The sequence below is a fragment of the Saccoglossus kowalevskii genome, chromosome 9 (assembly GCF_978046115.1).
Source record: "Saccoglossus kowalevskii chromosome 9, keSacKowa6.1, whole genome shotgun sequence".
Lineage (NCBI taxonomy): Eukaryota > Metazoa > Hemichordata > Enteropneusta > Harrimaniidae > Saccoglossus > Saccoglossus kowalevskii.
The window spans coordinates 15,394,671-15,418,219 of record NC_140649.1 but is presented as its reverse complement, the minus strand read 5'-3'; the positions used below and the strand labels follow the sequence as shown (position 1 = coordinate 15,418,219).

Genomic DNA, 23,549 nt, shown 5'->3' with positions numbered 1-23,549 from the left:
TAGGATTTGGCGCTTTCACCGCCAAGGCCCGGGTTCAATTCCAGGTGTGGGAACACCTGTTTTAGATTCCTGGACAGTTGAACATCGCAGCTTGTATAAAATGCTCATAGACAATTTAATTAAAAGATATAAATTGGCGTCTCGTATTTGTTGCCTTATTACAAGAGAATATATAATGCACGTCGTGCAGTTCATGTCACAAGTATCCTGTTATATGCCTTACTTGTGTTTTCCCGATAAATAGGAAACGCCTTCATTCGACAACGTCCCATATGGTCTAGTGGTTAGGATTTGGCGCTTTCACCGCCAAGGCCCGGGTTCAATTCCCGGTGTGGGAATACCTGTTTTAGATTCCTGGTCATTTGAATATCGCAGCTTGTATAAAATTCTCAAAGACAATTTAATTAAAAGATATAAATTGGCCTCTCGTATTTGTTGCCTTATTACAAGAGAATATATAATACACAACTTGCATTTCATGTCACAAGCATCCGATTGTATGCCATACTCGTGTTTTCCCGATAAATAGGAAACGCTTTCAAATGTCAACGTTCCATATGGTCTAGTGGATAGGATTTTGTGCAGTTCATGTCACAAGCATCCGATTGTATGCCGTACTTGTGTTTTCCCGATAAATAGGAAACGCCTTCATACGACAACGTCCCATATGGTCTAGTGGTTAGGATTTGGCGCTTTCACCGCCAAGGCCCGGGTTCATTTCCCGGTGTGGGAACACCTGTTTTAGATTCCTGGCAGGTGTACATCGCAGCTTGTATAAAATGCTCATAGACAATTTAATAAAAATATATAAATTGCCCTCTCGTATTTGTTGCCTTATTACAAGAGAATATATAATACACGACGTGCAGTTCATGTCACAAGCATCCGATTGTATGCCATACTTGTGTTTTCCCGATAAATAGGAAACGCCTTCATACGACAACGTCCCATATGTCTTGTGGTTAGGATTTGGCGCTTTCACCGCTTTCACCGCCAAGGCCCGGGTTCAATTCCCGGTGTGGGAACACCTGTTTTAGATTCCTGGTCAGTTGAACATCGCAGCTTGTACAAAATTCTCAAAGACAATTTAATTAAAAGATATAAATTGGCCTCTCGTATTTGTTGCCTTATTACAAGAGAATATATAATACACGACTTGCAGTTCATGTTACAAGCATCCGATTGTATGCCATACTCGTGTTTTCCCGATAAATAGGCAACGCTTTCAAATGTCAACGTCCCATATGGTCTAGTCGTTAGGATTTGTCGCTTTCACCGCCAAGGCTCGGGTTCAATTCCCGGTGTGAGAACACCCGTTTTAGATTCCTGGTCAATTGAACATCGCAGCTTGTACAAAATTCTCAAAGACAATTTAAATAAAAGATTTAGAGAATATATCTCGTATTTGTTGCCTTATTACAAGAGAATATATAATACACGACGTGCAGTTCATGTCACAAGTATCGTATCATATGCCTTACTTGTGTTTTCCCGATAAATAAGAATAAGTATCCTATTATATGCCTTACTTGTGTTTTCCCATAAATAGTAAACACCTTCATACGACAACGTCCCATATGGTCTCGTGGTTAGGATTTGGCGCTTTCACCGCCAAGGCCCGGGTTCAATTCCCGGTGTGGGAATACCTGTTTTAGATTCCTGGTCAATTGCACATCGCAGCTTGTATAAAATTCTCAAAGACAATTTAATTAAAAGATATAAATTGGCCACTCGTGTTTGTTGCCTTATTACAAGAGAATATATAATACACGACTTGCATTTCATGTCACAAGCATCCGATTGTATGCCATACTTGTGTTTTCCCGATAAATAGGAAACGCCTTCAAATGTCAACGTCCCATATGGTTTAGTGGTTAGGATTTGTCGCTTTCACCGCCAAGGCACGGGTTCAATTCCCGGTGTGAGAACACCCGTTTTAGATTCCTGGTCAATTGAACATCGCAGCTTGTACAAAATTCTCAAAGACAATTTAAATAAAAGATATAAATTGGCCTCTCGTATTTGTTGCCTTATTACAAGAGAATATGTAATACACGACGTGCAGTTCATGTCACAAGTATCCTATTATATGCCTTACTTGTGTTTTCCCGATAAATAGGAAACGCCTTCATACGTCAACGTCCCATATGTCTAGTGGTTAGGATTTGGCGCTTTCACCGCTTTCACCGCCAAGGCCCGGGTTCAATTCCCGGTGTGGGAACACCTGTTTTAGATTCCTGGTCAGTTGAACATCGCAGCTTGTACAAAATTCTCAAAGACAATTTAATTAAAAGATATAAATTGGCCTCTCGTATTTGTTGCCTTATTACAAGAGAATATATAATACACGACTTGCAGTTCATGTTACAAGCATCCGATTGTATGCCATACTCGTGTTTTCCCGATAAATAGGCAACGCTTTCAAATGTCAACGTCCCATATGGTCTAGTCGTTAGGATTTGTCGCTTTCACCGCCAAGGCTCGGGTTCAATTCCCGGTGTGAGAACACCCGTTTTAGATTCCTGGTCAATTGAACATCGCAGCTTGTACAAAATTCTCAAAGACAATTTAAATAAAAGATTTAGAGAATATATCTCGTATTTGTTGCCTTATTACAAGAGAATATATAATACACGACGTGCAGTTCATGTCACAAGTATCGTATCATATGCCTTACTTGTGTTTTCCCGATAAATAAGAATAAGTATCCTATTATATGCCTTACTTGTGTTTTCCCATAAATAGTAAACACCTTCATACGACAACGTCCCATATGGTCTCGTGGTTAGGATTTGGCGCTTTCACCGCCAAGGCCCGGGTTCAATTCCCGGTGTGGGAATACCTGTTTTAGATTCCTGGTCAATTGCACATCGCAGCTTGTATAAAATTCTCAAAGACAATTTAATTAAAAGATATAAATTGGCCACTCGTGTTTGTTGCCTTATTACAAGAGAATATATAATACACGACTTGCATTTCATGTCACAAGCATCCGATTGTATGCCATACTTGTGTTTTCCCGATAAATAGGAAACGCCTTCAAATGTCAACGTCCCATATGGTTTAGTGGTTAGGATTTGTCGCTTTCACCGCCAAGGCACGGGTTCAATTCCCGGTGTGAGAACACCCGTTTTAGATTCCTGGTCAATTGAACATCGCAGCTTGTACAAAATTCTCAAAGACAATTTAAATAAAAGATATAAATTGGCCTCTCGTATTTGTTGCCTTATTACAAGAGAATATGTAATACACGACGTGCAGTTCATGTCACAAGTATCCTATTATATGCCTTACTTGTGTTTTCCCGATAAATAGGAAACGCCTTCATACGTCAACGTCCCATATGTCTAGTGGTTAGGATTTGGCGCTTTCACCGCCAAGGCCCGGGTTCAATTCCAGGTGTGGGAACACCTGTTTTAGATTCCTGGACAGTTGAACATCGCAGCTTGTATAAAATGCTCATAGACAATTTAATTAAAAGATATAAATTGGCCTCTCGTATTTGTTGCCTTATTACAAGAGAATATATAATACACGACGTGCAGTTCATGTCACAAGTATCCTATTATATGCCTTACTTGTGTTTTCCCGATAAATAGGAAACGCCTTCATACGTCAACGTCCCATATGTCTTGTGGTTAGGATTTGGCGCTTTCACCGCCAGGGCCCAGGTTCAATTCCCGGTGTGGGAATACCTGTTTTAGATTCCTGGTCAGTTGAACATCGCAGCTTGTATAAAATTCTCAAAGACAATTTAATTAAAAGAAATAAATTGGCCTCTCGTATTTGTTGCCTTATTACAAGAGAATATATAATACACGACGTGCAGTTCATGTCACAAGTATCCTATTATATGCCTTACTTGTGTTTTCCCGATAAATAGGAAACGCCTTCATACGTCAACGTCCCATATGTCTAGTGGTTAGGATTTGGCGCTTTCACCGCCAAGGCCCGGGTTCAATTCCAGGTGTGGGGACACCTGTTTTAGATTCCTGGACAGTTGAACATCGCAGCTTGTATAAAATGCTCATAGACAATTTAATTAAAAGATATAAATTGGCCTCTCGTATTTGTTGTCTTATTACAAGAGAATATATAATACACGACGTGCAGTTCATGTCACAAGTATCCTATTATATGCCTTACTTGTGTTTTCGCGATAAATAGGAAACGCCTTCATTCGACAACGTCCCATATGGTCTAGTGGTTAGGATTTGTCGCTTTCACCGCCAAGGCTCGGGTTCAATTCCCGGTGTGAGAACACCCGTTTTAGATTCCTGGTCAATTGAACATCGCAGCTTGTACAGAATTCTCAAAGACAATTTAAATAAAAGATATAAATTGGCATCTCGTATTTGTTGCCTTATTACAAGAGAATATATAATACACGACGTGCAGTTCATGTCACAAGTATCCTATTATATGCCTTACTTGTGTTTTCCCGATAAATAGGATACGCCTTCATACGACAACGTCCCATATGGTCTTGTGGTTTGGATTAGGCGCTTTCACCTCCAAGGCCCGGGTTCAATTCCCGGTGTGGGAATACTTGTTTTAGATTCCTGGTCAGTTGAACATCGCAGCTTGTATAAAATTCTCAAAGACAATTTAATTAAAAGATATAAATTGGCCTCTCGTATTTGTTGCCTTATTACAAGAGAATATATAATACACGACGTGCAGTTCATGTCACAAGTATCCTATTATATGCCTTACATGTGTTTTCCCGATAAATAGGAAACGCCTTCATACGTCAACGTCCCATATGTCTAGTGGTTAGGATTTGGCGCTTTCACCGCCAAGGCCCGGGTTCAATTCCAGGTGTGGGAACACCTGTTTTAGATTCCTGGACAGTTGAACATCGCAGCTTGTATAAAATGCTCATAGACAATTTAATTAAAAGATATAAATTGGCCTCTCGTATTTGTTGCCTTATTACAAGAGAATATATAATACACGACGTGCAGTTCATGTCACAAGTATCCTATTATATGCCTTACTTGTGTTTTCCCGATAAATAGGAAACGCCTTCATTCGACAACGTCCCATATGGTCTAGTGGTTAGGATTTGGCGCTTTCACCGCCAAGGCCCGGGTTCAATTCCCGGTGTGGGAATACCTGTTTTAGATTCCTGGTCAGTTGAATATCGCAGCTTGTATAAAATTCTCAAAGACAATTTAATTAAAAGATATAAATTGGCCTCTCGTATTTGTTGCCTTATTACAAGAGAATATATAATACACAACTTGCATTTCATGTCACAAGCATCCGATTGTATGCCATACTCGTGTTTTCCCGATAAATAGGAAACGCTTTCAAATGTCAACGTCCCATATGGTCTAGTGGTTAGGATTTTGTGCAGTTCATGTCACAAGCATCCGATTGTATGCCGTACTTGTGTTTTCCCGATAAATAGGAAACGCCTTCATACGACAACGTCCCATATGGCCTAGTGGTTAGGATTTGGCGCTTTCACCGCCAAGGCCCGGGTTCATTTCCCGGTGTGGGAACACCTGTTTTAGATTCCTGGTCAGGTGTACATAGCAGCTTGTATAAAATGCTCATAGACAATTTAATAAAAATATATAAATTGCCCTCTCGTATTTGTTGCCTTATTACAAGAGAATATATAATACACGACGTGCAGTTCATGTCACAAGCATCCGATTGTATGCCATACTTGTGTTTTCCCGATAAATAGGAAACGCCTTCATACGACAACGTCCCATATGTCTTGCGGTTAGGATTTGGCGCTTTCACCGCTTTCACCGCCAAGGCCCGGGTTCAATTCCCGGTGTGGGAACACCTGTTTTAGATTCCTGGTCAGTTGAACATCGCAGCTTGTACAAAATTCTCAAAGACAATTTAATTAAAAGATATAAATTGGCCTCTCGTATTTGTTGCCTTATTACAAGAGAATATATAATACACGACGTGCAGTTCATGTCACAAGTATCCTATTATATGCCTTACTTGTGTTTTCGCGATAAATAGGAAACGCCTTCATTCGACAACGTCCCATATGGTCTAGTGGTTAGGATTTGTCGCTTTCACCGCCAATGCTCGGGTTCAATTCCCGGTGTGAGAACACCCGTTTTAGATTCCTGGTCAATTGAACATCGCAGCTTGTACAGAATTCTCAAAGACAATTTAAATAAAAGATATAAATTGGCATCTCGTATTTGTTGCCTTATTACAAGAGAATATATAATACACGACGTGCAGTTCATGTCACAAGTATCCTATTATATGCCTTACTTGTGTTTTCCCGATAAATAGGAAACGCCTTCATACGACAACGTCCCATATGGTCTAGTGGTTAGGATTTGGCGCTTTCACCGCCAAGGCCCGGGTTCAATTCCCGGTGTGGGAATACCTTTTTTAGATTCCTGGTCAGTTGAACATCGCAGCTTGTATAAAATTCTCAAAGACAATTTAATTAAAAGATATAAATTGGCCTCTCGTATTTGTTGCCTTATTACAAGAGAATATATAATACACGACGTGCAGTTCATGTCACAAGTATCCTATTATATGCCTTACATGTGTTTTCCCGATAAATAGGAAACGCCTTCATACGTCAACATCCCATATGTCTAGTGGTTAGGATTTGGCGCTTTCACCGCCAAGGCCCGGGTTCAATTCCCGGTGTGGGAATACCTGTTTTAGATTCCTGGTCAGTTGAATATCGCAGCTTGTATAAAATTCTCAAAGACAATTTAATTAAAAGATATAAATTGGCCTCTCGTATTTGTTGCCTTATTACAAGAGAATATATAATACACAACTTGCAGTTCATGTCACAAGCATCCAATTGTATGCCATACTCGTGTTTTCCCGATAAATAGGAAACGCTTTCAAATGTCAACGTCCCATATGGTCTAGTGGTTAGGATTTTGTGCAGTTCATGTCACAAGCATCCGATTGTATGCCGTACTTGTGTTTTCCCGATAAATAGGAAACGCCTTCATACGACAACGTCCCATATGGCCTAGTGGTTAGGATTTGGCGCTTTCACCGCCAAGGCCCGGGTTCATTTCCCGGTGTGGGAACACCTGTTTTAGATTCCTGGTCAGGTGTACATAGCAGCTTGTATAAAATGCTCATAGACAATTTAATAAAAATATATAAATTGTCCTCTCGTATTTGTTGCCTTATTACAAGAGAATATATAATACACGACGTGCAGTTCATGTCACAAGCATCCGATTGTATGCCATACTTGTGTATTCCCGATAAATAGGAAACGCCTTCATACGACAACGTCCCATATGTCTTGTGGTTAGGATTTGGCGCTTTCACCGCTTTCACCGCCAAGGCCCGGGTTCAATTCCCGGTGTGGGAACACCTGTTTTAGATTCCTGGTCAGTTGAACATCGCAGCTTGTACAAAATTCTCAAAGACAATTTAATTAAAAGATATAAATTGGCCTCTCGTATTTTTTGCCTTATTACAAGAGAATATATAATACACGACTTGCAGTTCATGTCACAAGCATCCGATTGTATGCCATACTCGTGTTTTCCCGATAAATAGGCAACGCTTTCAAATGTCATCGTCCCATATGGTCTAGTGGTTAGGATTTGTCGCTTTCACCGCCAAGGCTCGGGTTCAATTCCCGGTATGAGAACACCCGTTTTAGATTCCTGGTCAATTGAACATCGCAGCTTGTACAAAATTCTCAAAGACAATTTAAATAAAAGATTTAGAGAATATATCTCGTATTTGTTGCCTTATTACAAGAGAATATATAATACACGACGTGCAGTTCATGTCACAAGTATCGTATCATATGCCTTACTTGTGTTTTCCCGATAAATAAGAATAAGTATCCTATTATATGCCTTACTTGTGTTTTCCCGATAAATAAGAAACACCTTCATACGACAACGTCCCATATGGTCTAGTGGTTAGGATTTGGCGCTTTCACCGCCAAGGCCAGGGTTCAATTCCCGGTGTGGGAATACCTGTTTTAGATTCCTGGTCAATTGCACATCGCAGCTTGTATAAATTTCTCAAAGACAATTTAATTAAAAGATATAAATTGGCCACTCGTATTTGTTGCCTTATTACAAGAGAATATATAATACACGACTTGCATTTCATGTCACAAGCATCCGATTGTATGCCATACTTGTGTTTTCCCGATAAATAGGAAACGCCTTCAAATGTCAACGTCCCATATGGTTCAGTGGTTAGGATTTGTCGCTTTCACCGCCAAGGCACGGGTTCAATTCCCGGTGTGAGAACACCAGTTTTAGATTCCTGGTCAATTGAACATCGCAGCTTGTACAAAATTCTCAAAGACAATTTAAATAAAAGATATAAATTGGCCTCTCGTATTTGTTGCCTTATTACAAGAGAATATATAATACACGACGTGCAGTTCATGTCACAAGAATCCTATTATATGCCTTACTTGTGTTTTCCCGATAAATAGGAAACGCCTTCATACGTCAACGTCCCATATGTCTAGTGGTTAAGATTTGGCGCTTTCACCGCCAAGGCCCGGGTTCAATTCCAGGTGTGGGAACACCTGTTTTAGATTCCTGGACAGTTGAACATCGCAGCTTGTATAAAATGCTCATAGACAATTTAATTAAAAGATATAAATTGGCCTATCGTATTTGTTGCCTTATTACAAGAGAATATATAATACACGACGTGCAGTTCATGTCACAAGTATCCTATTATATGCCTTACTTGTGTTTTCCCGATAAATAGGAAACGCCATCATTCGACAACGTCCCATATGGTCTAGTGGTTAGGATTTGGCGCTTTCACCGCCAAGGCCCGGGTTCAATTCCCGGTGTCGGAATACCTGTTTTAGATTCCTGGTCAGTTGAATATCGCAGCTTGTATAAAATTCTCAAAGACAATTTAATTAAAAGATATAAATTGGCCTCTCGTATTTGTTGCCTTATTACAAGAGAATATATAATACACAACTTGCATTTCATGTCACAAGCATCCGATTGTATGCCATACTCGTGTTTTCCCGATAAATAAGAAACGCTTTCAAATGTCAACGTCCCATATGGTCTAGTGGTTAGGATTTTGTGCAGTTCATGTCACAAGCATCCGATTGTATGCCGTACTTGTGTTTTCCCGATAAATAGGAAACGCCTTCATACGACAACGTCCCATATGTCTTGTGGTTAGGATTTGGCGCTTTCACCGCTTTCACCGCCAAGGCCCGGGTTCAATTCCCGGTGTGGGAACTCCTGTTTTAGATTCCTGGTCAGGTGAACATCGCAGCTTGTATAAAATGCTCATAGACAATTTAATTAAAAGATATAAATTGGCCTCTCGTATTTGTTGCCTTATTACAAGAGAATATATAATACACGACTTGCAGTTCATGTCACAAGCATCCGATTGTATGCCATACTCGTGTTTTCCCGATAAATAGGCAACGCTTTCAAATGTCAACGTCCCATATGGTCTAGTGGTTAGGATTTTGTGCAGTTCATGTCACAAGCATCCGATTGTATGCCGTACTTGTGTTTTCCCGATAAATAAGAAACGCCTTCATACGACAACGTCCCATATGGTCAAGTGGTTGCGATTTGGCGCTTTCACCGCCAAGGCCCGGGTTCAATTCCCGGTGTGGGAACACCTGTTTTAGATTCCTGGTCAGGTGAACATCGCAGCTTGTATAAAATGCTCATAGACAATTCAATTAAAAGATATAAATTGGCCTCTCGTATTTGTTGCCTTATTACAAGAGAATATATAATACACGACTTGCAGTTCATGTCACAAGCATCCGATTGTATGCCATACTTGTGTCTTCCCGATAAATAGGAAACGCCTTCATACGTCAACGTCCCATATGGTCTAGTGGTTAGGATTTGGCGCTTTCACCGCCAAGGCCTGGGTTCAATTCACGGTGTGAGAACACCCGTTTTAGAACTCTGGTCAGTTGAACATCGCAGCTTGTATAAAATGCTCATAGACAATTTAATTAAAATATATAAATTGGCCTGACGTATTTGTTGCCTTATTTCAAGAGAATATATAATACACTACGTGCAGTTCATGTCACAAGCATCCGATTGTATGCCATACTTGTGTTTTCTCGATAAATAGGAATAAGTATCCTATCATATGCCTTACATGTGTTTTCCCGATAAATAGGAAACGCCTTCATACGACAACGTCCCATATGGTCTAGTGGTTTGGATTTGGCGCTTTCACCGCCAAGGCCCTGGTTCAATTCCCGGTGTGGGAATACCTGTTTTAGATTCCTGGTCAGTTGAACATCGCAGCTTGTATAAAATTCTCAAAGACAATTTAATTAAAAGACATAAATTGGCCTCTCGTATTTGTTGCCTTATTACAAGAGAATATATAATACACGACTTGCAGTTCATGTCACAAGCATCCGATTGTATGTCATACTTGTGTCTTCCCGATAAATAGGAAACGCCTTCAAACGTCAACGTCCAATATGGTCTAGTGGTTAGGATTTGGCGCTTTCACCGCCAAGGCCAGGGTTCAATTCCCGGTGTGAGAACACCTGTTTTAGCTTCCTGGTCAGTTGAACATCGCAGCTTGTATAAAATGCTCAAAGACAATTTAATTAAATGATATAAATTGGCCTGTCGTATTTGTTGCCTTATTACAAGAGAATATATAATACACGACGTGCAGTTCATGTCACAAGCATCCGATTGTATGCCATACTCGTGTTTTCCCGATAAATAGGAAACGCTTTCAAATGTCAACGTCCCATATGGTCTAGTGGTTAGGATTTTGTGCAGTTCATGTCACAAGCATCCGATTGTATGCCGTACTTGTGTTTTCCCGATAAATAGGAAACGCCTTCATACGACAACGTCCCATATGGTCTAGTGGTTGCGATTTGGCGCTTTCACCGCCAAGGCCCGTGTTCAATTCCCGGTGTGGGAACACGTGTTTTAGATTCCTGGTCAGGTGAACATCGCAGCTTGTATACAATGCTCATAGACAATTTAATTAAAAGATATAAATTGGCCTCTCGTATTTGTTGCCTTATTACAAGAGAATATATAATACACGACTTGCAGTTCATGTCACATGCATCCGATTGTATGCCATACTTGTGTCTTCCCGATAAATAGAAAACGCCTTCATACGTCAACGTCCCATATGGTCTAGTGGTTAGGATTTGGCGCTTTCACCGCCAAGGCCTGGGTTTAATTCACGGTGTGAGAACACCCGTTTTAGAACTCTGGTCAGTTGAACATCGCAGCTTGTATAAAATGCTCATAGACAATTTAATTAAAATATATAAATTGGCCTGTCGTATTTGTTGCCTTAATTCAAGAGAATATATAATACACGACGTGCAGTTCATGTCACAAGCATCCGATTGTATGCCATACTTGTGTTTTCCCGATAAATAGGAATAAGTATCCTATCATATGCCTTACTTGTGTTTTCCCGATAAATAGGAAACGCCTTCATACGACAACGTCCCATATGGTCTAGTGGTTTGGATTTGGCGCTTTCACCGCCAAGGCCCTGGTTCAATTCCAGGTGTGGGAATACCTGTTTTAGATTCCTGGTCAGTTGAACATCGCAGCTTGTATAAAATTCTCAAAGACAATTTAATTAAAAGACATAAATTGGCCTCTCGTATTTGTTGCCTTATTACATGAGAATATATAATACACGACGTGCAGTTCATGTCACAAGCATCCGATTGTATGCCATACTCGTGTTTTCCCGATAAATAGGAAACGCTTTCAAATGTCAACGTCCCATATGGTCTAGTGGTTAGGATTTTGTGTAGTTCATGTCACAAGCATCCGATTGTATGCCGTACTTGTGTTTTCCCGATAAATAGGAAACGCCTTCATACGACAACGTCCCATATGGTCTAGTGGTTGGGATTTGGCGCTTTCACCGCCAAGGCCCGGGTTGAATTCCCGGTGTGGGAACACTTGTTTTAGATTCCTGGTCAGGTGTACATCGCAGCTAGTATAAAATGCTCATAGACAATTTAATAAAAATATATAAATTGCCCTCTCGTATTTGTTGCCTTATTACAAGAGAATATATAATACACGACGTGCAGTTCATGTCACAAGCATCCGATTGTATGCCATACTTGTGTTTTCCCGATAAATAGGAAACGCCTTCATACGACAACGTCCCATATGTCTTGTGGTTAGGATTTGGCACTTTCACCGCTTTCACCGCCAAGGCCCGGGTTCAATTCCCGGTGTGGGAACACCTGTTTTAGATTCCTGGTCAGTTGAACATCGCAGCTTGTGCAAAATTCTCAAAGACAATTTAATTAAAAGATATAAATTGGCCTCTCGTATTTGTTGCCTTATTACAAGAGAATATATAATACACGACTTGCAGTTCATGTCACAAGCATCCGATTGTATGCCATACTTGTGTCTTTCCGATAAATAGGAAACGCCTTCATACGTCAACGTCCCATATGGTCTAGTGGTTAGGATTTGGCGCTTTCACCGCCAAGGCCTGGGTTCAATTCACGGTGTGAGAACACCCGTTTTAGAACTCTGGTCAGTTGAACATCGCAGCTTGTATAAAATGCTCATAGACAATTTAATTAAAATATATAAATTGGCCTGACGTATTTGTTGCCTTATTTCAAGAGAATATATAATACACTACGTGCAGTTCATGTCACAAGCATCCGATTGTATGCCATACTTGTGTTTTCTCGATAAATAGGAATAAGTATCCTATCATATGCCTTACATGTGTTTTCCCGATAAATAGGAAACGCCTTCATACGACTACGTCCCATATGGTCTAGTGGTTTGGATTTGGCGCTTTCACCGCCAAGGCCCTGGTTCAATTCCCGGTGTGGGAATACCTGTTTTAGATTCCTGGTCAGTTGAACATCGCAGCTTGTATAAAATTCTCAAAGACAATTTAATTAAAAGACATAAATTGGCCTCTCGTATTTGTTGCCTTATTACAAGAGAATATATAATACACGACTTGCAGTTCATGTCACAAGCATCCGATTGTATGTCATACTTGTGTCTTCCCGATAAATAGGAAACGCCTTCAAACATCAACGTCCCATATGGTCTAGTGGGTAGGATTTTGTGCAGTTCGTGTCACAAGCATCCGATTGTATGACGTACTTGTGTTTTCCCGATAAATAGGAAACGCCTTCATACGACAACTTCCCATATGGTCTAGTGGTTGGGATTTGGCGCTTTCACCGCCAAGGCCCGGGTTCAATTCCTGGTGTGGGAACACTTGTTTTAGATTCCTGGTCAGGTGTACATCGCAGCTAGTATAAAATGCTCATAGACAATTTAATAAAAATATATAAATTGCCCTCTCGTATTTGTTGCATTATTACAAGAGAATATATAATACACGACGTGCAGTTCATGTCACAAGCATCCTATCATATGCCTTACTTGTGTTTTCCCGATAAATAGGAAACGCCTTCATACGACAACGTCCCATATGGTCTAGTGGTTTGGATTTGGCGCTTTCACCGCCAAGGCCCTGGTTCAATTCCCGGTGTGGGAATACCTGTTTTAGATTCCTGGTCAGTTGAACATCGCAGCTTGTATAAAATTCTCAAAGACAATTTAATTAAAAGACATAAATTGGCCTCTCGTATTTGTTGCCTTATTACAAGAGAATATATAATACACGACGTGCAGTTCATGTCACAAGCATCCGATTGTATGCCATACTCGTGTTTTCCCGATAAATAGGAAACGCTTTCAAATGTCAACGTCCCATATGGTCTAGTGGTTAGGATTTTGTGCAGTTCATGTCACAAGCATCCGATTGTATGCCGTACTTGTGTTTTCCCGATAAATAGGAAACGCCTTCATACGACAACGTCCCATATGGTCTAGTGGTTGCGATTTGGCGCTTTCACCCCCAAGGCCCGTGTTCAATTCCCGGTGTGGGAACACCTGTTTTAGATTCCTGGTCAGGTGAACATCGCAGCTTGTATACAATGCTCATAGACAATTTAATTAAAAGATATAAATTGGCCTCTCGTATTTGTTGCCTTATTACAAGAGAATATATAATACACGACTTGCAGTTCATGTCACAAGCATCCGATTGTATGCCATACTTGTGTCTTCCCGATAAATAGGAAACGCCTTCATACGTCAACGTCCCATATGGTCTAGTGGTTAGGATTTGGCGCTTTCACCGCCAAGGCCTGGGTTCAATTCACGGTGTGAGAACACCCGTTTTAGAACTCTGGTCAGTTGAACATCGCAGCTTGTATAAAATGCTCATAGACAATTTAATTAAAATATATAAATTGGCCTGTCGTATTTGTTGCCTTAATTCAAGAGAATATATAATACACGACGTGCAGTTCATGTCACAAGCATCCGATTGTATGCCATACTTGTGTTTTCCCGATAAATAGGAATAAGTATCCTATCATATGCCTTACTTGTGTTTTCCCGATAAATAGGAAAAGCCTTCATACGACAACGTCCCATATGGTCTAGTGGTTTGGATTTGGCGCTTTCACCGCCAAGGCCCTGGTTCAATTCCCGGTGTGGGAACACCTGTTTTAGGTTCCTGGTCAGTTGAACATCGCAGCTTGTACAAAATTCTCAAAGACAATTTAAATAAAAGATATAAATTGGCCTCTCGTATTTGTTGCCTTATTACAAGAGAATATATAATACACGACGTGCAGTTCATGTCACAAGCATCCGATTGTATGCCATACTCGTGTTTTCCCGATAAATAGGAAACGCTTTCAAATGTCAACGTCCCATATGGTCTAGTGGTTAGGATTTTGTGTAGTTCATGTCACAAGCATCCGATTGTATGCCGTACTTGTGTTTTCCCGATAAATAGGAAACGCCTTCATACGACAACGTCCCATATGGTCTAGTGGTTGGGATTTGGCGCTTTCACCGCCAAGGCCCGGGTTGAATTCCCGGTGTGGGAACACTTGTTTTAGATTCCTGGTCAGGTGTACATCGCAGCTAGTATAAAATGCTCATAGACAATTTAATAAAAATATATAAATTGCCCTCTCGTATTTGTTGCCTTATTACAAGAGAATATATAATACACGACGTGCAGTTCATGTCACAAGCATCCGATTGTATGCCATACTTGTGTTTTCCCGATAAATAGGAAACGCCTTCATACGACAACGTCCCATATGTCTTGTGGTTAGGATTTGGCACTTTCACCGCTTTCACCGCCAAGGCCCGGGTTCAATTCCCGGTGTGGGAACACCTGTTTTAGATTCCTGGTCAGTTGAACATCGCAGCTTGTGCAAAATTCTCAAAGACAATTTAATTAAAAGATATAAATTGGCCTCTCGTATTTGTTGCCTTATTACAAGAGAATATATAATACACGACTTGCAGTTCATGTCACAAGCATCCGATTGTATGCCATACTTGTGTCTTTCCGATAAACAGGAAACGCCTTCATACGTCAACGTCCCATATGGTCTAGTGGTTAGGATTTGGCGCTTTCACCGCCAAGGCCTGGGTTCAATTCACGGTGTGAGAACACCCGTTTTAGAACTCTGGTCAGTTGAACATCGCAGCTTGTATAAAATGCTCATAGACAATTTAATTAAAATATATAAATTGGCCTGACGTATTTGTTGCCTTATTTCAAGAGAATATATAATACACTACGTGCAGTTCATGTCACAAGCATCCGATTGTATGCCATACTTGTGTTTTCTCGATAAATAGGAATAAGTATCCTATCATATGCCTTACATGTGTTTTCCCGATAAATAGGAAACGCCTTCATACGACTACGTCCCATATGGTCTAGTGGTTTGGATTTGGCGCTTTCACCGCCAAGGCCCTGGTTCAATTCCCGGTGTGGGAATACCTGTTTTAGATTCCTGGTCAGTTGAACATCGCAGCTTGTATAAAATTCTCAAAGACAATTTAATTAAAAGACATAAATTGGCCTCTCGTATTTGTTGCCTTATTACAAGAGAATATATAATACACGACTTGCAGTTCATGTCACAAGCATCCGATTGTATGTCATACTTGTGTCTTCCCGATAAATAGGAAACGCCTTCAAACGTCAACGTCCCATATGGTCTAGTGGGTAGGATTTTGTGCAGTTCGTGTCACAAGCATCCGATTGTATGACGTACTTGTGTTTTCCCGATAAATAGGAAACGCCTTCATACGACAACTTCCCATACGGTCTAGTGGTTGGGATTTGGCGCTTTCACCGCCAAGGCCCGGGTTCAATTCCCGGTGTGGGAACACTTGTTTTAGATTCCTGGTCAGGTGTACATCGCAGCTAGTATAAAATGCTCATAGACAATTTAATAAAAATATATAAATTGCCCTCTCGTATTTGTTGCATTATTACAAGAGAATATATAATACACGACGTGCAGTTCATGTCACAAGCATCCTATCATATGCCTTACTTGTGTTTTCCCGATAAATAGGAAACGCCTTCATACGACAACGTCCCATATGGTCTAGTGGTTTGGATTTGGCGCTTTCACCGCCAAGGCCCTGGTTCAATTCCCGGTGTGGGAATACCTGTTTTAGATTCCTGGTCAGTTGAACATCGCAGCTTGTATAAAATTCTCAAAGACAATTTAATTAAAAGACATAAATTGGCCTCTCGTATTTGTTGCCTTATTACAAGAGAATATATAATACACGACGTGCAGTTCATGTCACAAGCATCCGATTGTATGCCATACTCGTGTTTTCCCGATAAATAGGAAACGCTTTCAAATGTCAACGTCCCATATGGTCTAGTGGTTAGGATTTTGTGCAGTTCATGTCACAAGCATCCGATTGTATGCCGTACTTGTGTTTTCCCGATAAATAGGAAACGCCTTCATACGACAACGTCCCATATGGTCTAGTGGTTGCGATTTGGCGCTTTCACCCCCAAGGCCCGTGTTCAATTCCCGGTGTGGGAACACCTGTTTTAGATTCCTGGTCAGGTGAACATCGCAGCTTGTATACAATGCTCATAGACAATTTAATTAAAAGATATAAATTGGCCTCTCGTATTTGTTGCCTTATTACAAGAGAATATATAATACACGACTTGCAGTTCATGTCACAAGCATCCGATTGTATGCCATACTTGTGTCTTCCCGATAAATAGGAAACGCCTTCATACGTCAACGTCCCATATGGTCTAGTGGTTAGGATTTGGCGCTTTCACCGCCAAGGCCTGGGTTCAATTCACGGTGTGAGAACACCCGTTTTAGAACTCTGGTCAGTTGAACATCGCAGCTTGTATAAAATGCTCATAGACAATTTAATTAAAATATATAAATTGGCCTGTCGTATTTGTTGCCTTAATTCAAGAGAATATATAATACACGACGTGCAGTTCATGTCACAAGCATCCGATTGTATGCCATACTTGTGTTTTCCCGATAAATAGGAATAAGTATCCTATCATATGCCTTACTTGTGTTTTCCCGATAAATAGGAAAAGCCTTCATACGACAACGTCCCATATGGTCTAGTGGTTTGGATTTGGCGCTTTCACCGCCAAGGCCCTGGTTCAATTCCCGGTGTGGGAACACCTGTTTTAGGTTCCTGGTCAGTTGAACATCGCAGCTTGTACAAAATTCTCAAAGACAATTTAAATAAAAGATATAAATTGGCCTCTCGTATTTGTTGCCTTATTACAAGAGAATATATAATACACGACGTGCAGTTCATGTCACAAGCATCCGATTGTATGCCATACTCGTGTTTTCCCGATAAATAGGAAACGCTTTCAAATGTCAACGTCCCATATGGTCTAGTGGTTAGGATTTTGTGCAGTTCATGTCACAAGCATCCGATTGTATGCCGTACTTGTGTTTTCCCGATAAATAGGAAACGCCTTCATACGACAACGTCCCATATGGTCTAGTGGTTGGGATTTGGCGCTTTCACGGCCAAGGCCCGGGTTCAATTCCTGATGTGGGAACACGTGTTTTAGATTCCTGGTCAGGTGAACATCGCAGCTTGTATACAATGCTCATAGACAATTTAATTAAAAGATATAAATTGGCCTCTCGTATTTGTTGCCTTATTACAAGAGAATATATAATACACGACTTGCAGTTCATGTCACAAGCATCCGATTGTATGCCATACTTGTGTCTTCCCGATAAATAGGAAACGCCTTCATACGTCAACGTCCCATATGGTCTAGTGGTTAGGATTTGGCGCTTTCACCGCCAAGGCCTGGGTTCAATTCACGGTGTGAGAACACCCGTTTTAGAACTCTGGTCAGTTGAACATCGCAGCTTGTATAAAATGCTCATAGACAATTTAATTAAAATATATAAATTGGCCTGTCGTATTTGTTGCCTTAATTCAAGAGAATATATAATACACGACGTGCAGTTCATGTCACAAGCATCCGATTGTATGCCATACTTGTGTTTTCCCGATAAATAGGAATAAGTATCCTATCATATGCCTTACTTGTGTTTTCCCGATAAATAGGAAACGCCTTCATACGACAACGTCCCATATGGTCTAGTGGTTTGGATTTGGCGCTTTCACCGCCAAGGCCCAGGTTCAATTCCAGGTGTGGGAATACCTGTTTTAGATTCCTGGTCAGTTGAACATCGCAGCTTGTATAAAATTCTCAAAGACAATTTAATTAAAAGACATAAATTGGCCTCTCGTATTTGTTGCCTTATTACATGAGAATATATAATACACGACGTGCAGTTCATGTCACAAGCATCCGATTGTATGCCATACTCGTGTTTTCCCGATAAATAGGAAACGCTTTCAAATGTCAACGTCACATATGGTCTAGTGGTTAGGATTTTGTTCAGTTCATGTCACAAGCATCCGATTGTATGCCGTACTTGTGTTTTCTCGATAAATAGGAAACGCCTTCATACGACAACGTCCCATATGGTCTAGTGGTTGGGATTTGGCGCTTTCACCGCCAAGGCCCGGGTTCAATTCCCGGTGTGGGAACACTTGTTTTAGATTCCTGTTCAGGTGTACATCGCAGCTAGTATAAAATGCTCATAGACAATTTAATAAAAATATATAAATTGCCCTCTCGTATTTGTTGCTTTATTACAAGAGAATATATAATACACGACGTGCAGTTCATGTCACAAGCATCCGATTGTATGCCATACTTGTGTTTTCCCGATAAATAGGAAACGCCTTCATACGACAACGTCCCATATGTCTTGTGGTTAGGATTTGGCACTTTCACCGCTTTCACCGCCAAGGCCCGGGTTCAATTCCCGGTGTGGGAACACCTGTTTTAGATTCCTGGTCAGTTGAACATCGCAGCTTGTGCAAAATTCTCAAAGACAATTTAATTAAAAGATATAAATTGGCCTCTCGTATTTGTTGCCTTATTACAAGAGAATATATAATACACGACTTGCAGTTCATGTCACAAGCATCCGATTGTATGCCATACTTGTGTCTTCCCGATAAATAGGAAACGCCTTCATACGTCAACGTCCCATATGGTCTAGTGGTTAGGATTTGGCGCTTTCACCGCCAAGGCCTGGGTTCAATTCACGGTGTGAGAACACCCGTTTTAGAACTCTGGTCAGTTGAACATCGCAGCTTGTATAAAATGCTCATACACAATTTAATTAAAATATATAAATTGGCCTGTCGTATTTGTTGCCTTAATTCAAGAGAATATATAATACACGACGTGCAGTTCATGTCACAAGCATCCGATTGTATGCCATACTTGTGTTTTCCCGATAAATAGGAATAAGTATCCTATCATATGCCTTACTTGTGTTTTCCCGATAAATAGGAAACGCCTTCATACGACAACGTCCCATATGGTCTAGTGGTTTGGATTTGGCGCTTTCACCGCCAAGGCCCTGGTTCAATTCCCGGTGTGGGAATACCTGTTTTAGATTCCTGGTCAGTTGAACATCGCAGCTTGTATAAAATTCTCAAAGACAATTTAATTAAAAGACATAAATTGGCCTCTCGTATTTGTTGCCTTATTACATGAGAATATATAATACACGACGTGCAGTTCATGTCACAAGCATCCGATTGTATGCCATACTCGTGTTTTCCCGATAAATAGGAAACGCTTTCAAATGTCAACGTCCCATATGGTCTAGTGGTTAGGATTTTGTGCAGTTCGTGTCACAAGCATCCGATTGTATGCCGTACTTGTGTTTTCCCGATAAATAGGAAACGCCTTCATACGACAACGTCCCATATGGTCTAGTGGTTGGGATTTGGCGCTTTCACCGCCAAGGCCCGGGTTCAATTCCCGGTGTGGGAACACTTGTTTTAGATTCCTGGTCAGGTGTACATCACAGCTAGTATAAAATGCTCATAGACAATTTAATAAAAATATGTAAATTGCCCTCTCGTATTTGTTGCCTTATTACAAGAGAATATATAATACACGACGTGCAGTTCATGTCACAAGCATCCGATTGTATGCCATACTTGTGTTTTCCCGATAAATAGGAAACGCCTTCATACGACAACGTCCAATATGTCTTGTGGTTAGGATTTGGCACTTTCACCGCTTTCACCGCCAAGGCCCGGGTTCAATTCCCGGTGTGGGAATACCTGTTTTAGATTCCTGGTCAGTTGAACATCGCAGCTTGTATAAAATTCCCAAAGACAATTTAATTAAAAGACATAAATTGGCCTCTCGTATTTGTTGCCTTATTACATGAGAATATATAATACACGACGTGCAGTTCATGTCACAAGCATCCGATTGTATGCCATACTCGTGTTTTCCCGATAAATAGGAAACGCTTTCAAATGTCAACGTCCCATATGGTCTAGTGGTTAGGATTTTGTGCAGTTCATGTCACAAGCATCCGATTGTATGCCGTACTTGTGTTTTCCCGATAAATAGGAAACGCCTTCATACGACAACGTCCCATATGGTCTAGTGGTTAGGATTTGACGCTTTCACCGCCAAGGCCCGGGTTCAATTCACGGTGTGGGAACACCTGTTGTAGATTCCTGGTCAGGTGTACATCGCAGCTAGTATAAAATGCTCATAGACAATTTAATAAAAATATATAAATTGCCCTCTCGTATTTGTTGCCTTATTACAAGAGAATATATAATACACGACGTGCAGTTCATGTCACAAGCATCCGATTGTATGCCATACTTGTGTTTTCCCGATAAATAGGAAACGCCTTCATACGACAACGTCCCATATGTCTTGTGGTTAGGATTTGGCGCTTTCACCGCCAAGGCCCGGGTTCAATTCCAGGTGTGGGAACACCTGTTTTAGATTCCTGGACAGTTGAACATCGCAGCTTGTATAAAATGCTCATAGACAATTTAATTAAAAGATATAAATTGGCTTCTCGTATTTGTTGCCTTATTACAAGAGAATATATAATACACGACGTGCAGTTCATGTCACAAGTATCCTATTATATGCCTTACTTGTGTTTTCCCGATAAATAGGAAACGCCTTCATACGACATCATCCCATATGGTCTAGTGGTTACGATTTGGCGCTTTCACCGCTAAGGCCCGGGTTCAATTCTCGGTGTGGGAATACCTGTTTTAGATTCCTGGTCAGTTGCACATCGCAGCTTGTATAAAATTCTCAAAGACAATTTAATCAAAAGATATAAATTGGCCACTCGTATTTGTTGCCTTATTACAAGAGAATATATAATACACGACTTGCATTTCATGTCACAAGCATCCGATCGTATGCCATACTTGTGTTTTCCCGATAAATAGGAAACGCCTTCAAATGTCAACGTCCCATATGGTTTAGTGGTTAGGATTTGTCGCTTTCACCGCCAAGGCTCGGGTTCAATTCCCGGTGTGAGAACACCCGTTTTAGATTCCTGGTCAATTGAACATCGCAGCTTGTACAACATTCTCAAAGACAATTTAAATAAAAGACATAAATTCGCCTCTCGTATTTGTTGCCTTATTACATGAGAATATATAATACACGACGTGCAGTTCATGTCACAAGCATCCGATTGTATGCCATACTCGTGTTTTCCCGATAAATAGGAAACGCTTTCAAATGTCAACGTCCCATATGGTCTAGTGGTTAGGATTTTGTGCAGTTCGTGTCACAAGCATCCGATTGTATGCCGTACTTGTGTTTTCCCGATAAATAGGAAACGCCTTCATACGACAACGTCCCATATGGTCTAGTGGTTGGGATTTGGCGCTTTCACCGCCAAGGCCCGGGTTCAATTCCCGGTGTGGGAACAGTTGTTTTAGATTCCTGGTCAGGTGTACGTCGCAGCTAGTATAAAATGCTCATAGACAATTTAATAAAAATATATAAATTGCCCTCTCGTATTTGTTGCCTTATTACAAGAGAATATATAATACACGACGTGCAGTTCATGTCACAAGCATCCGATTGTATGCCATACTTGTGTTTTCCCGATAAATAGGAAACGCCTTCATACGACAACGTCCAATATGTCTTGTGGTTAGGATTTGGCACTTTCACCGCTTTCACCGCCAAGGCCCGGGTTCAATTCCCGGTGTGGGAATACCTGTTTTAGATTTCTGGTCAGTTGAACATCGCAGCTTGTATAAAATTCCCAAAGACAATTTAATTAAAAGACATAAATTGGCCTCTCGTATTTGTTGCCTTATTACATGAGAATATATAATACACGACGTGCAGTTCATGTCACAAGCATCCGATTATATGCCATACTCGTGTTTTCCCGATAAATAGGAAACGCTTTCAAATGTCAACGTCCCATATGGTCTAGTGGTTAGGATTTTGTGCAGTTCATGTCACAAGCATCCGATTGTATGCCGTACTTGTGTTTTCCCGATAAATAGGAAACGCCTTCATACGACAACGTCCCATATGGTCTAGTGGTTGGGATTTGGCGCTTTCACCGCCAAGGCCCGGGTTCAATTCCCGGTGTGGGAACACTTGTTTTAGATTCCTGGTCAGGTGTACATCGCAGCTAGTATAAAATGCTCATAGACAATTTAATAAAAATATATAAATTGCCCTCTCGTATTTGTTGCCTTATTACAAGAGAATATATAATACACGACGTGCAGTTCATGTCACAAGCATCCGATTGTATGCCATACTTGTGTTTTCCCGATAAATAGGAAACGCCTTCATACGACAACGTCCAATATGTCTTGTGGTTAGGATTTGGCACTTTCACCGCTTTCACCGCCAAGGCCCGGGTTCAATTCCCGGTGTGGGAATACCTGTTTTAGATTCCTGGTCAGTTGAACATCGCAGCTTGTATAAAATTCCCAAAGACAATTTAATTAAAAGACATAAATTGGCCTCTCGTATTTGTTGCCTTATTACATGAGAATATATAATACACGACGTGCAGTTCATGTCACAAGCATCCGATTGTATGTCATACTCGTGTTTTCCCGATAAATAGGAAACGCTTTCAAATGTCAACGTCCCATATGGTCTAGTGGTTAGGATTTTGTGCAGTTCATGTCACAAGCATCCGATTGTATGCCGTACTTGTGTTTTCCCGATAAATAGGAAACGCCTTCATACGACAACGTCCCATATGGTCTAGTGGTTAGGATTTGACGCTTTCACCGCCAAGGCCCGGGTTCAATTCACGG

General features: G+C 40.7%; 6 non-coding genes across 6 annotated transcripts; all 6 read left to right on the top strand.

The window, feature by feature from the left end:
- Nucleotides 1-266: 266 nt before the first annotated feature.
- On the top strand, nt 267-338 carry TRNAE-UUC (transfer RNA glutamic acid (anticodon UUC)). Its single transcript has one exon. It is a non-coding gene; the product is annotated as a tRNA-Glu (tRNA).
- Nucleotides 339-661: 323 nt separating this feature from the next.
- Nucleotides 662-733, top strand: TRNAE-UUC (transfer RNA glutamic acid (anticodon UUC)). Its single transcript has one exon. It is a non-coding gene; the product is annotated as a tRNA-Glu (tRNA).
- Nucleotides 734-5,043: 4,310 nt separating this feature from the next.
- Nucleotides 5,044-5,115, top strand: TRNAE-UUC (transfer RNA glutamic acid (anticodon UUC)). Its single transcript has one exon. It is a non-coding gene; the product is annotated as a tRNA-Glu (tRNA).
- Nucleotides 5,116-6,301: 1,186 nt separating this feature from the next.
- On the top strand, nt 6,302-6,373 carry TRNAE-UUC (transfer RNA glutamic acid (anticodon UUC)). Its single transcript has one exon. It is a non-coding gene; the product is annotated as a tRNA-Glu (tRNA).
- A 1,519-nt stretch (nt 6,374-7,892) lies between these two features.
- On the top strand, nt 7,893-7,964 carry TRNAE-UUC (transfer RNA glutamic acid (anticodon UUC)). Its single transcript has one exon. It is a non-coding gene; the product is annotated as a tRNA-Glu (tRNA).
- Nucleotides 7,965-11,460: 3,496 nt separating this feature from the next.
- On the top strand, nt 11,461-11,532 carry TRNAE-UUC (transfer RNA glutamic acid (anticodon UUC)). Its single transcript has one exon. It is a non-coding gene; the product is annotated as a tRNA-Glu (tRNA).
- The last annotated feature ends 12,017 nt before the right edge of the window (nt 11,533-23,549 follow it).